Below are 13,055 nucleotides of genomic sequence, written 5' to 3'. Positions count from 1 at the left end.
AAGGTGGGGAAATATTTTTAAAATTTTTTTTAGTGTTTATTTATTTCTCAGAGAAAGAGACATTGCACGAGCAGGGGAGGGGCAGAGAGAGAGGGAGACGCAGAATCTGAAGCAGGCTCCAGGCTCCGAGCTGTCAGCACAGAGCCTCCTGTGGGGCTTGACAAACCCATGAAGTGTGAGATCATGACCTGAGCTGAAGTCAGGTGCTCAACCAACTGAGCCCCCCAGAGGTCCCTAAAGGTGTGGAAATTGAGGTCCCTGCAAGATCAAGAGCTGATACACAATTTGGAAAGAGAAGGTCAGTATACATAGAACTGTAATACAAGGCCATGCCTGACCGTGGTCCATAAAGAAGTGGTCATGCTGGTGAGCATGCAGAGGGTCTGTACCCACCGCAGGGGTGGAACGAGCAGGTCCTTGTACCATCACACGTTCAGAAATAAGACTGGAGAAATCAGGACAGATGAAAAAGCCTAGGCCAGGACAGTATTTCTGTGTTTTGGTAGCAGGCATCTGAATAATTCACCAATGTGGGGACGTTATTAGTTTTAAGAAATTAAAATTTTAAATGGATCTAAATTTTCACCAGTGCATGGCTTTTTGACAACCAGCCAAGCCAAGAATGGATTTCCTGTTTTGCAGTTTGTGTTTTTCTATTCTTCCAAAACTATCTGAACTCATTGCTTTGCTGTTCTTAATGACAGAAGAGTTTCGGGTTGAAATGACTCTCCTGCCTTTCATTTCTTTGTTTCCATTCTTTGCTTTTTGAACTTCAGATTTTCCTGAGAGGCAACTTCATTCTTTACATTTCCAGCAAAAGGGTCTTTTTAACCAATTTCATGGAATCCATAAAACCCTGAAGATCTGACATTGGAGGCGACCATGGTGACAAATGCTAGCTAACCCCATCATTTTATAGATAAGCAAGCTGCACCCAGACAGGGAGACTCACCTGCCTACTTACATGCAGCTGGGCAGAGACAGACGAGGGAGTAGGACCCGTGTGGTTTCCATCCGAGAGACCTTTTCACTTGCTACCCTGCGTCTCCCAGAGTTGGAGCCAATTTGGGTTTCAAGTAGAAGGGAAGACTTCTGCCAGGCTATCACTTCAGAGCCGTTCACTTGACCCTTACTGTTTGTCATTTAAGAAAGCAATGCTGGTGGTTACTTTGGGCACAGAAAAGGATGCCACAGCCTTTGAGCCCTAGCCATGGGGGAAGTGTGACCGCAGCTCTCCACCCAGATTCTTCACATCAGGCTCTGCATCCCATTATCCCTGGGGAAGGAGGGGAGGGGGGAGGCGGGACAGGGAGGATCAGTCTAAAACCTTCCCAATTGCCACCTGCACTGCTTTCTTGCAAACCACCATGGTTCTGAAGCTGAGCCTGTGATGTCTCTAATGTAGAGGCACTTCCTTTGAGTGTTGCTTGCGCCTGGCTTGAGCTCAGCACGTCGCCTTAGCTGACAGGAGCCTACGTGGCTTCAGGACAGCAGACCTTAGCTGTGACATGCTGGCAGCAGTGATGGAGGGCAGCATTCGTGATCATGGTTTGGCACATTTCCAATCTCATGGTCTAGTTGAAGGCGGAGGTCATGACCTTGGCTGATCCAAGTCCCTGATTTCTGCCTTGTTCTGTTACTTTGTACCGATCCTTTTTTTTTTTTTTTTTTAAACTTCCCATTTGCTCTCAATTAGACCTTGGAAAGCCAACTGGATTACACTGCTTTTTGCACGAGGGCTTGCTTGCTACTTGCCGGGATCTAATTCCTACAGACATGAGTCAGGAAGATTCATTCGTGTGTTGACTGCACTAATAACAGTGTGAAACACGGATGAGAGAGCACTGAAGGGCCTGGTTCTGTGCCACGGAGGTTTTGATTGTCCCACAGAAGGGAACATCCTGATCAGTAAGCCTTCTAGGGAAGGAAAAGGCCCTAATGAGGTAGCAGCTCCAGCCTGAACCTGGAGGGTTCTCCAAGCCCTTCTGGGACTTACTGCTAGTGAGGCCCTAATGGCCTCAGGATAAAGCCTATGAAGAAGAAAGGAGCAGGGAAGCCTTGGTAGCTCAGTTGGTTAAATGTTTGACTTCAGCTGAGGTCATGATCTCGAGGTCTGTGAGTTCAAGACCCGTGTCAGGCTCTGTGCTGACAGCTCAGAGCCTGGAGCCTGCTTCAGATTCTGTCTGTCTCTCTCTCTCACCCACTTATGCTCGGTTTCTCTCTCTCTCTCTCTCTCTCTCTCTCTCTCTCTCTCTCTCTCTCTCTCTCAAATATAAACATTAAAAATTTTTTAAAAAAGAAGAAAAGACCTCATTTTCTAGCCAAATTAGAGATCAAAAACCCTCGAAAGATCAATCACAAGCGCCTGAAGGCCCAGTGCTGTCACTGTCACCACATAGCTTTATTGGCATTGCTGAAATGAGGGACTGAGGGAATCAACTCAGGTCCTTTGAGGGAAACTTGTCGTGGTCCCTTTGCCCAAGAAATCACTTAACTCTTGCACTTAATAGTCTCAAAAATTTTGTTTATGAAGTTTTTGAGACTATTAAGTGCAACCAGTATATAAACTCAGGTACATGTTTTCTCCTCATGTCATTTCTAATAATCGACCCATTTTGTTACAACACCACCCATTGTCGGAGATGGATGGATGGCTGCGAATCACATTCCGCTTTGCAATTCTCTTGCTCCGGTGATTACCATGACCCCAGCGTAGAAGGAGCTCCATCCAGCTGTTTAAGGGGATACTAGAAATGTGCTTCTACAAAGCCTATCCAGGGTGAACGCAGTGTGGACTCCTGGTGTGATCGTTAGACTAGGTGAGGCCCTAGGTTTGCAATCTTACTCCATCACTTGCAAGCTGTATTAACTTTGAGCAAGTCATTTAGTTTCTGAGCCTCAATTGTTTTCATCTACAAATGGGGATCATAGCTGCCTTTTCTGCTATACGAGCTGATTACTAAATGAGATGGTGGTGGTGAAGATGGTTTGTAAATTTTAATAATACACAAAGTGTATCTTCCAGAGAAATGACAAAACCGCTAGGATCCCCTGATGACTTTTCTATCAAGATAAGCCCCAGAGGGCAGCCAGCCAATGTTTTCTTCTATAGATGGTTCACTTTTTGGTTGGTCATTTGTACTTGGGTTACAGAAATATAAAGGGCACACTGCAGGCTCCAGGCCTGAGCTCTGAGCAAGGAGATGGATCACTTAGAAACAACGTAGCTACCATAAATGTCGGGACCACATCCTTCCTGCCCTTCCAGGTTCTACATGAGTTCTGTGAGCGCTTCTGCCAGAAGTATTTCCAGCATGAATTGAAGATGTAGTCTGAGGGGCACTGGTTTCTTTTTAAATGTCTTCCTTCTTTTCCTTAAACATATGACATCTATACCGTCACCACTGACCCTACAGTATTTTATCATATGTTACTTTGACATTGCTTCAGAGGTAGCACCTTTTTGCTCATTTCTTCTGGCCAGTTTTTTAACAATAGTATTAAAATTGAGATATTATTATTATTTTTTAATGTCTTTTATTTATTTTTGAGAGACAGAGACAGTGAGAGCAGGGGAGGGTAGGAGAGAGAGGGAGACACAGAATCTGAAGACAGGCTCCAGACTCTGAGCTAGCTCTCAGCACAGAGTCTCATGCAGGGCTCAAAGCCAGGAACCGTCAGATCATGGCCTGAGCCGAAGCCGGACACTTAACCGACTGAGCCACCCAGACGCCCCGAGATATTATTTTAAATTGTTGCTTGGATTCATGGAAGATTTGGCCCTAGGTTTCCTCTTCCAAAAAAAATTTTTTTTAATGTTTTATTTATTTTTAATACAGAGAGAGACAGAGCATGAGAGGGGGAGGGGCAGAGAGAGAAGGAGACACAGAACCAGAAGCAGGCTACAGGCTCTGAGCTAGCTGTCAGCACAGAGCCTGACGCGGGGCTCGAACCCATGAACGTGAGATCTGACCTGAGCCGAAGCCGGAGGCTTAACCGACTGAGCCACCCAGGCACCCCTCCTCTTCCAAAAATTTGAGTCAATTGCTCTTTTATTAACTCTAGTTAAATTATATCTTAAAATATATATTTAGGCCTTTTAGAATGGTTTTACTACCCCATCCTTGCTCTCTTACGTTCAGAGTACAAATGTATTTTTTTTTTAACATTTTATTCATTTTTGAGACACAGAGAGAGAGTGTGAGCAGGGGAGGGGTAGAGAGAGAGGGAGACACAGAATCCAGAGCAGGCTCCAGGCTCTGACCTGTCTCAGAGCCCAATGCGGGGCTCAAACCACGAACCATGAGATCATGATCTGAGCCGAAGTCAACCCCTTACCTGACTGAGCCACCCAGGCGCCCCTAGAAAACAAATGTGTTTGAAATGAAGATGGGCTCTTAGGCAAAAGTTACGTATTTGTTTTTCTTGCCTCTTTATTTCAACTTTCTCTCAAGAGTTGAATGCATGGAATTAATTGTAGAAAAATCCATAGTTTTCAAGGAAAAAAAATCACAGTATAAAACACCATTGTAAAGGATATTTATCATAGCAGAGAATGGAAAAAATCTTAATTCCCTTAAGGGGATGCTTAAATATGTTATACTGCACCCAACTGAAGGAATATCATGGCAAATTTAATAATTTCTTTTATTCTGGAACATATGCCTAGAAATGAGATTGAAAAGACAAAGCTACTAACATTGCCTCTGGATGGGAATCACAAATGATTAAACTTTTTCCCTTTTAGCATTTTCTCCTATGAAAAGGTAATACTTGAGTAAAAAATTATTCTAATAACAAAAGATAATAGAATATTAAGAGGAAAAAACAGGATTTTAAACTTCTGTACATAGCGAAAAGCCTGGTGAGAAGTAGACCAAAATGTTGATAATGATTATTTCTTATACGGCTTTGTATATTTTCCAAAAAGAGCGTGGTATTACTTTATAGCCAAGGGTATGGGGGAAGGCATTTTGGAAGGGACCACTGGCAGAATAGTGTTTGTACTTCCTTCAAACATTATATAACACACATTTTTTTTTATGAGTAATTCGGGGTCAGGGGAAATGAAGTTAAAACACTGAAGCTATTCTGAATCAGTGAAAATCAGCAAGTTCACACAGCAGTTCTGATTAACTGTTTTCCATTGTGCAGGACAAAGTACAGAGCATTCAGCCTATAAAATTCTGGCCTCCTTTTGTATAGGTGCGCACTGTGACAGCATGAGGACATGAAAGGGGAGCATTGATTTCCATTCTGCCTGCAGAGAAAAGTAGGAGCCTATGGTATTAATGTTCTGGGGTCCCACATGCGTCAGAATAAGCCCCACTGTTCTTTTCCTCCCAACTGCTCCAAGCAAGTCTTCTATTCAGGCTGTGTCACCACGTCAGTTAAAACCTCCTCCTTTTGAAACGTGTTGGCCTTTTTTCCCCCTAACGACCTCCCCCACCCCCACCCCAGGCCAGCTCTAAAACAGGAGTATTCTAGTGGCTAAGGATGCTCAGCGACTAATACTGCTACCCACGTGAATCCAGTCGGGATTCTGACATGGTTTCCATAGTTTCTTTACACTGTCCAAAGTGTGGTACTACACTGTGGGTTGCCACTCCAAAACAGAACAAGCAGAGCAGATGTTTTGTAAAAGTAGGCGATGTATTTGAGGAAGCATGAGTTAAGAAGCAAAGTGTGACTGTGCAAGCCACAAAAGCTTTTCAGCAACACTCAACAGGTATTTTCAGCTCCCGTTCTTTGTCCTGAAGTTAGCTGCTGTGTTCCTAACAGTGGGAAGCAGAAGAGACTCCCCGCCGAGCTCCGGGCTTAGAGTTTAGCAGGATGACAATTGGCTCTGGGTGCTCCCCGTGGGTGGGGCCCGAGGTAGCCAAGTCCCATGCCTTAGGGCGGACTGGCTGCTGGATTAGAGCACTAGAAACAGTAATGGTAGGGGGAGAGGCTTCTTAAAGGAGATGGATAAACCCAAAGGATGATTGAGAGCTAGGCCAACAATTGAGGAAGCGGTTTCAAGAGTCTGCGAGAGAGAAGCATCCTGGATTATGGTAACAGGCATGAAATGGAGTCAGAGAAGAAGTGTTTTGGGGACTAGTGCATATTTACTAGCACATGCAGGTGACTGGCTGGATGTTAGGGGTGGAGGGTAATTAAGGGACCGAAAGGAGTCAAGGACTCCAGCCGGTTCACCTCTGAGCGGATACTAGAACCTTTACCTGAGATGAGGGCAGTGAGGAGTTTAGTTGTAGACCATGGAATTTGGCGCCAGAGGTATGCAGTGGGCAACTATTACGTGGCTCTGGAAGTTAGGCACATAGGCGGGGGTGTGGGGCACCAGCATGGAGATCATTGAACCTGTGAACGTGGATACAGGGCCAGGAAGAGTGTGTAGGGTGAGAAGAGATGCAGTCTGGGCTCGAGGCCAGGAGCACCCTCTCAAGCGGCGGGCAGAGAGAAGAGGAATCAAAAGGAGACCCCTGGTAAATGCCAGCGGGTCAGCAGTTGGCTTGGACAGCAGTTGGCACCACCCTCCCCTCCAGCTTCCTCACATAAGACGTATTCCTATTTTATAGCTGGAGATGTGGCGGGTATGTGACTTAGTCAGTTTCATCCAGAGGATACCACCTGAAATCATCTGCAAAATCAGGTGCATGTACATTTGTGTATGTTTTTCTGGGGAGCAAGTATATGGCTTTTATGAGACCCCTAGAAAAATTCAGAACCGCTGTTATTAATACTGTCAACAATAGGGGCACCTGGCTGGCTCAGTTGGTGGAGCAATGACTCTTGATCTCAGGGTTACAGGTTTGAGCCCCATGTTGAGCGAAGAGTTTACTTAAGAAAATAATAATACCAACAATAGCTGATCCTTACCTGGTGCCAGGCCCTGAGGACTTTACCCTTCACCAGCCTGTAACTGGGATAGGACAGGGCAAAGAGCAGTAGTGCACATCTCTCCGCTTTCTAATAGTCTCAACTCCTCTGTGTCCCCTCAACCCCAAGAAGGAGAAAAGACCACCAGTCTGGTCCTCTTTTCTCCCGTGGTGTTTACAGGGGCCGTTTACTGTGATTAATTTCTTTGTTAGAAGGAGAGAACTGCTCCTACTTTGTCCTAACCTCTCTTCACTTTCCACACCTACTCCCAGTTTTCCCAAAGGTGACTCCCTCGTTTTGCCACGTGGGGAAGAGATGCTTGGATGGTGGGCCAGAAGCCCCCCAATGCTGAGCTGACTTGTTGTAGGGGCACCAGGAAAGAGCTGTGGCCAGGTCATCAGGACTCCTGCAGCCGTGATCCTGGCTTTAGCCTGAGTGATGGGTGGGCCTCCCGGGCAGGTAAGGTGTCTTCAGAGACTATATGGAAAAGCAGGCACCCTGCAGGAGCCTACATGGGCATGGAGGTATGGGGGCCAAGGAACGCGGCTTCCCCCTGGTACCTCCCCTCCTAACAGGATAGTACCTGCCGCTGGCATTCAGGTTTGCTAACGTGCTTTATGTCTCACTGTGACTGGTGTGTGAGGACAGGTGCAGAATATGGCACCCATTTCTTTTACACGTTTCCCTCTTGGGCTGGGCCCTGTGAGGACAGGGTGAACACACTGCTGGGCACCTTCTCTGGTTTTGCTGTCACACCAGGGAAATTTATGACATTGTGAATTTGTGGGGAAAACAAGAAACCTTGGATACACAACCTCCCCCTAGCCCCCGTCAACTTCACCCATAGTTCTCTGAACTTTACATTCTTATTTATTTCTGTCTTTTAGCAGCTTCTCTGGACTGTTCACTTCTTGGATGTGGAGATCCAGCTTTATAGTTTTATACCGGACCGAGGCTTTCAGAGCACACCTCCATCCATAGCTCAACAAAACTATTATCACAACTCCAGGTCTTGGTTCCTACAGCTCATCAGTCTGTCCCTCCCCTTGCTGTTTTTATCGGCCTACTTTGGGCCTCAGCAACAAGAATGTCTTGTTGTACCTGTCCTTTGGGAATCTTTTCCTACAACAAATGCTAGATTGTTCTCACTCCCTGGCTTCCTCGTTTGCTATCAGTTAGAGTTGCTGATACTAACAATGTATGTGCAGCTTGGTGCTGACAAAAAACCAAACCAAACCAAAAATAAATAAATAAATAAAATCCCACAGGACCTATTAGTTGTCCTAGAAGTTTTCAGTCTTAGTGAAACAGACAAAACAATTTTGACAGGAATGCTGCCTTGGAAGATAACGGAATCACAAACAGTCTGAGTTGCTGGCTGCCTTCTCTTGTTCTTCCCTTTGCTGCTGCTTCCCTTCTAAGAAGCTTCTAGTCACACTCCTCCCTAGAAGGTGGGGAGGGGAGAGCCAACACTGTTGAGCACTATTATGCATCGGGTTCTGCATTTGATTTTCAAAATCAACCTGTGAGGGAAGTTATGCCAGAAATCAAGGAACAGTCGGCTTAGTATCTTGCCCAAATCAGTTAACAAGAATGTGGCCCTGAGACACATAGGTATCTTGTTAACGCCTGCACCACGGTCTCCCCTCTTAGAAACTCTGTTGTTGTATTGGAAGCTTTTCATGTCAGTCTCCTTCAGGTTCTGGGTTCCTCCAGGGTGTGGACTGTGTCTTCATGCACATGAGACATTCAACATGTCATTTTATTTCCTGCTCTTCTCTTCCCCTACCTAACACTAAACACAGGCTTGACTATGCTGTCTAATGATGTGCCTTGCATTCTCCATAATTCAAGCACATATTAGTGTTTATGCCACTCGGTTTAACTGAGGACATGCTGTCTAATGATGTGCCTTGCATTCTCCATAATTCAAGCACATATTAGTGTTTATGCCACTCGGTTTAACTGAGGATATAATAACACATGATATGAATAGTACAAAGCAATATGTATATTAAGTGCTTATTTGGGCGGTAGAGGAAAGGATATTAATGAGGGCAGTAATAGGCATGGTAGAAATAGACCTCATAAAAGATGTGGGATCTTGAACCATGGAGAATGAATAGAATTGAGACCACAAGTGGTTACTAAGCTCCTATCCCATGATAGGCCTGGTTCTCCATATGGGGAGTGAGGAATCCGAGTAAATAAGTCACAGATAGACTAGAGAGGAGCCTTGGGACTAACTTGGTGCTTTCTAGGAGAAGACACCAAAGCTCAGAGCTGTCACATAAAGAATACTGCATCCTATGGAGAGACTTAGGCAAAGGGAATAACTGAACTCTTCTTCCCCCAAAGAATATTTTTTAGGAGAGAGTCAATGGAGAGGTGCCCACTGCCAACTATTAATTAGTATCTTTTAGATTCACCCTCAGCAATGCTCCAGTCTCCTCAGGAATAAAATCAGTTTTTAAAAGTGTGAGAAGGACACAGCTTTTCCTGGAGATCTTCCAGCTTTGAGTTAATTAATCTCACTTCTGAAGCTGTGAAATCTTAAGGTATCACACAGGTCCACAGGGGCCTGGAAAGAAAATACTTAGACTCAAAAGGATAACATTCATTTAAATATGTAATTCATCCACAGGCAGGGCTCAGTCTGTACTTTAAGAAGAATTGTAAACTTTAGGTTGTAAGGAAAGTTAGAACCTGTGGCAACCATTTTAATTATTTTCAGGAGAAAATTGGAACCCAGGGAGGTCCAGCCCTTCCCCTTGGATCCCATAGTAAATAGGGCTGAAACTGAAGTCTTGCGTCCAAGAACAGTGTTTCAAATACATTAAGGTTTAAAGTGGGTGAAATGTCAGCATATATTAAAAAAAAAATCACTGGTAAGAGACACAGAGCATGGGCACTGTGGTTGCTTCTAGGAGGGGAAAATGAGTGGCCAGGGAACGGGGCGGCCTGGGGGAGATTTAATACTCACTGAATACCTTTTTGTACCTTCTGAATTTTGTGCTGTGTATATGTTACCCAATCAAAAAATAAAGAAAATTATTTTAAAGAACTCAGTGGAGTCCTAATTTTGAATTTGTTTCCCTCATTGTGTCATATTTGTGTAAACTATAAATACATTTTTGACTCAGGTTATGTGAATGATTCTGCAGAAGCAGGATTAAGCACTTTGGAAGTGGTGCTGCCAGTTGGTTACTACTTTGTGGCAAGAACAAGAGGCTCCTGAGCCTCAAGCCAGTGCTATTCCAGAGTCCCAACTTTCTGCCAATTTTGATTGTGGCACAATCTGGCAGGATAAAACCCAGAGAAACACGAATCAATTAGCAGTCAGCGATTTCATTCACTTCAGAGCAGGATATGGTCATTAACAAACTGTGATGTCTCTGTTTGTCCTTTCCAAGACAAGGGAAGATGCAAAGGCGGGAATCCAGTGTAACTCACGAGTGAACCCCTTCAGTGGCAGAGCCCCACGCTAGAATCAGGCTGCTCCTTGAACCCAGTGAACTGTTTGCCCAGACGTGTGAAAATGATGGTGTTCAAAGGGCAGTGAAACAATGGAAGAGCTAACCATCAGCTGGAGTTTTTCCAAGCACAGTATTACGTGAGAGGACAGTCTGTGATGTATTCCATGGAGATTTAATACATGAATCAAATGTGAACAAGTTGAGAGGAAACTGGCCCAAATGTCCCCAGCCAGTTATTGTTAACTGATGCTTCTATTTTAAACTCCAGTTGATATGGAAAATTCGAATGTGGCATGATAGACTTAAAAAAGAAAATGATTATAATCTTGCTGCTTCCCGTGCAGTAGGGAAAAGACATTCCTTCACGGTATGGAGACCTTAAGGTATTTTGAAGGATACAGAGGAGAGATTTACTTTTATTTTCCCTTTAGGTATCTACACATACCCACCTATTAATATTGTTTACAAAGGAATTATTTTAGTGGCTGTTAAATTGCCAAAGTCTAGAGTTACCCTTACTTGCTACTTAGTTTACAGTACATCTTCTAAATGATGTCTTTGAAACAATCTAATAATACTACCATTCAGTAACTGCTTGCTATATGCGAAGCACTATGGTAAGTACCTCAGATGAATTTTTCCACTCACTTCTCACAACCCCATGAGCTACTTACAGAGGAAGCTCACAGAAATTTAAATAACTTGTGCTGGTTCACATATGGTAGAGGCAAGCATTCAAAACAAGTATTCAATGACTGCCTATGTCATGAAAGATAGAGGATAAACAACAGGGCTAGTCCTTGCCCTCTTGAAGTTTATGATCTTTAGAAAGTCTTTCGGATTCCAAAATCCATGGTTTTGACACTGACATTATACTACTTTCCTAGGTCTGTGCAAAGAGGAGCCACATTTTCTAAGGCAATTATTCTTAAGAGAAATCTGGCGACCTGAGGGAATCTGGCCAAGCATTTCTGTTCTCCAATCCTCCTTTCTCCATGCCTACTAAAGTCATGTTTCTGTTCTGTGCTCAGAAGATAAATTCTGCACCCTTAAGAAGTATAAAGAGCAGTCTGGAAGCACGGGCTGTGGTAACAGATCTGGGTTCCGGGCCCAGCTGGTTCATTTACTAGCCGCCTGACCTTGAGCCAGTAATCCCACTGAGCCCTAATTTACCCCTCTGCAAAATGTGTATATTACCACTGCATGTCCCTGTTGGGTGAACTAAATGAGATGATGAGCCCACATCACATTCAGGAGCAAAAGGTCGCTATTGTTATCAATAGGATTAGGGAGCACAAGAAAACTTCAGACACGTGTTACGAAGGTTTGTCTCGGCGCTTCTAGTAGCATTGTTTGTACAGTCGTGTACAGGTATTCTCTCTCTTAAAGGTGCACGCAGTATGGTTGATCTCAACGTCTGGAGCTTACGTACGCAATAAATATTAGTTGAATGAACGAGCGACTGAAGGCAAGGTCAATCTCCCCGAATTAAGAGGTTCAGATGTGGAGGACATATCTAAAATAATCGATACAATTCCCCTCCTAAGCTAATGTCCCTATTGGTCCCGTAAACCCCCTTTAAGTTTCACTGAATTTAGAATGTAAATGCAGATTGGCATAAACATAAATGTAAATGGGTATACGTATATTCAGGCCTCACCGTGTAGCTGTGAGATCAGATAAAACGCTGGATGAGAAAGCCATTGTAAACGAACCTTCTCTACAAATGTGAGCGTGGCTGGGTATCAAAGACGGCCCACGCCCACGCAGCAGTGCAGGCGCCAAGCCCCCGCTCCGCCCCCTCTTCCTGGTTTTTCCCGGCAATCCGCCCCTCCGGCATCATGTGACAGGGGTGCCCTGCTGGGCCGAGCTCCTGATTGGCCCGGCTGCAGAACGTCTCACGATTGGCCCGAGGCCGGCGGGCCCCCGCCTCCCTCCTCCTCCTCGCCGCGGCCCACGTGAGGGGGGCGAGTCACGCGATTTCCGGGAACCCGTCAGGAAGGACATAAACAAAACAAACCGAGGCAGCATGGAGAGGGGCCGCGGCCCCTGCAGCGGAACCGGACCCAGCCCCTGAGTCGCCCCCACACTCACAGGTGAGCTCCACTGCCCTCCGCCCGGAGCCCGCAGGGGCCTAGGCTGGGGGACTAGCCAGGCAGGGGGCGGAGGAGAGCCGCTGGCCTACGAGGCAGCAGCGCCGGGGCTCTGAGCCGGGCCGGTGCGGGGCGGGGGCCGGGACTAGGGCCGAGTCTGGGGGCGCGCGAGCTTCAGGCTGCCGCCTGCCGGTCACGGGGTCTCCGGTTCCCCTCCCCCACCCCCGGCCCGGGACGGTTATATAAAAGCGCGGGGCGGCGGTAGAGGGGACCCACGAGTGGGCGGCAGGGTAGACGGGGGTGGGCAGCACCAGGCGCGTCTGTCCTGCCAGGCCGCCCGGCCCTTCACTGTTGCCTCTGAGCCCGGGGCCGTGGCTGCCGGCAACCGGCCTGTCAGAGAAGCGAGCGGGTGGGAGGGGCCGGGGAAGGGAGGGGAGGCGAGGCTGGCGGAGGGGAGAGAGGGGCGTGTGAGGAAGGGCCGGGTCCACTAAGGTTGGAACAGGGCAGGCAAGAGACTAGGAAGCTCGAGCTGGGGGTGGGGGGGCTCCAGGCAGGGGTGTCTCTGGGGTAGCCGCTCCCCCTTCCCGTCTCCGCCCCAGAGACGGGC

At 46.3% G+C, this 13,055-nt stretch overlaps 1 protein-coding gene and 1 long non-coding RNA gene across 5 annotated transcripts in view; both read left to right on the top strand.

Moving 5' to 3' along the window:
• Window positions 1-4,308: 4,308 nt before the first annotated feature.
• On the top strand, window positions 4,309-9,943 carry LOC115294804. 2 transcript variants are annotated; one of them, XR_003910143.1, is made up of 2 exons: window positions 4,309-5,272; window positions 7,767-9,943. It is a non-coding gene; the product is annotated as an uncharacterized LOC115294804 (long non-coding RNA). The 2 variants fall into 2 exon arrangements; XR_003910144.1 differs by lacking the exon at window positions 4,309-5,272 and adding an exon at window positions 6,631-6,652.
• Window positions 9,944-12,323: 2,380 nt separating this feature from the next.
• The window catches only part of CREBRF (CREB3 regulatory factor), a 55,955-nt gene continuing 55,223 nt past the window's right edge, over window positions 12,324-13,055 (top strand). For all 3 annotated transcript variants that reach the window (XM_029942843.1, XM_029942842.1, XM_029942844.1), the window contains exon 1: window positions 12,324-12,451. The gene's annotated coding sequence lies outside the window, so the exon portion shown is untranslated. The remainder of the gene's footprint in view (window positions 12,452-13,055) is intronic.

The sequence above is a fragment of the Suricata suricatta genome, chromosome 6 (genome assembly GCF_006229205.1).
Source record: "Suricata suricatta isolate VVHF042 chromosome 6, meerkat_22Aug2017_6uvM2_HiC, whole genome shotgun sequence".
NCBI classification, from domain to species: Eukaryota; Metazoa; Chordata; class Mammalia; order Carnivora; family Herpestidae; genus Suricata; species Suricata suricatta.
This window is presented reverse-complemented; position numbering and strand designations above follow the sequence as displayed.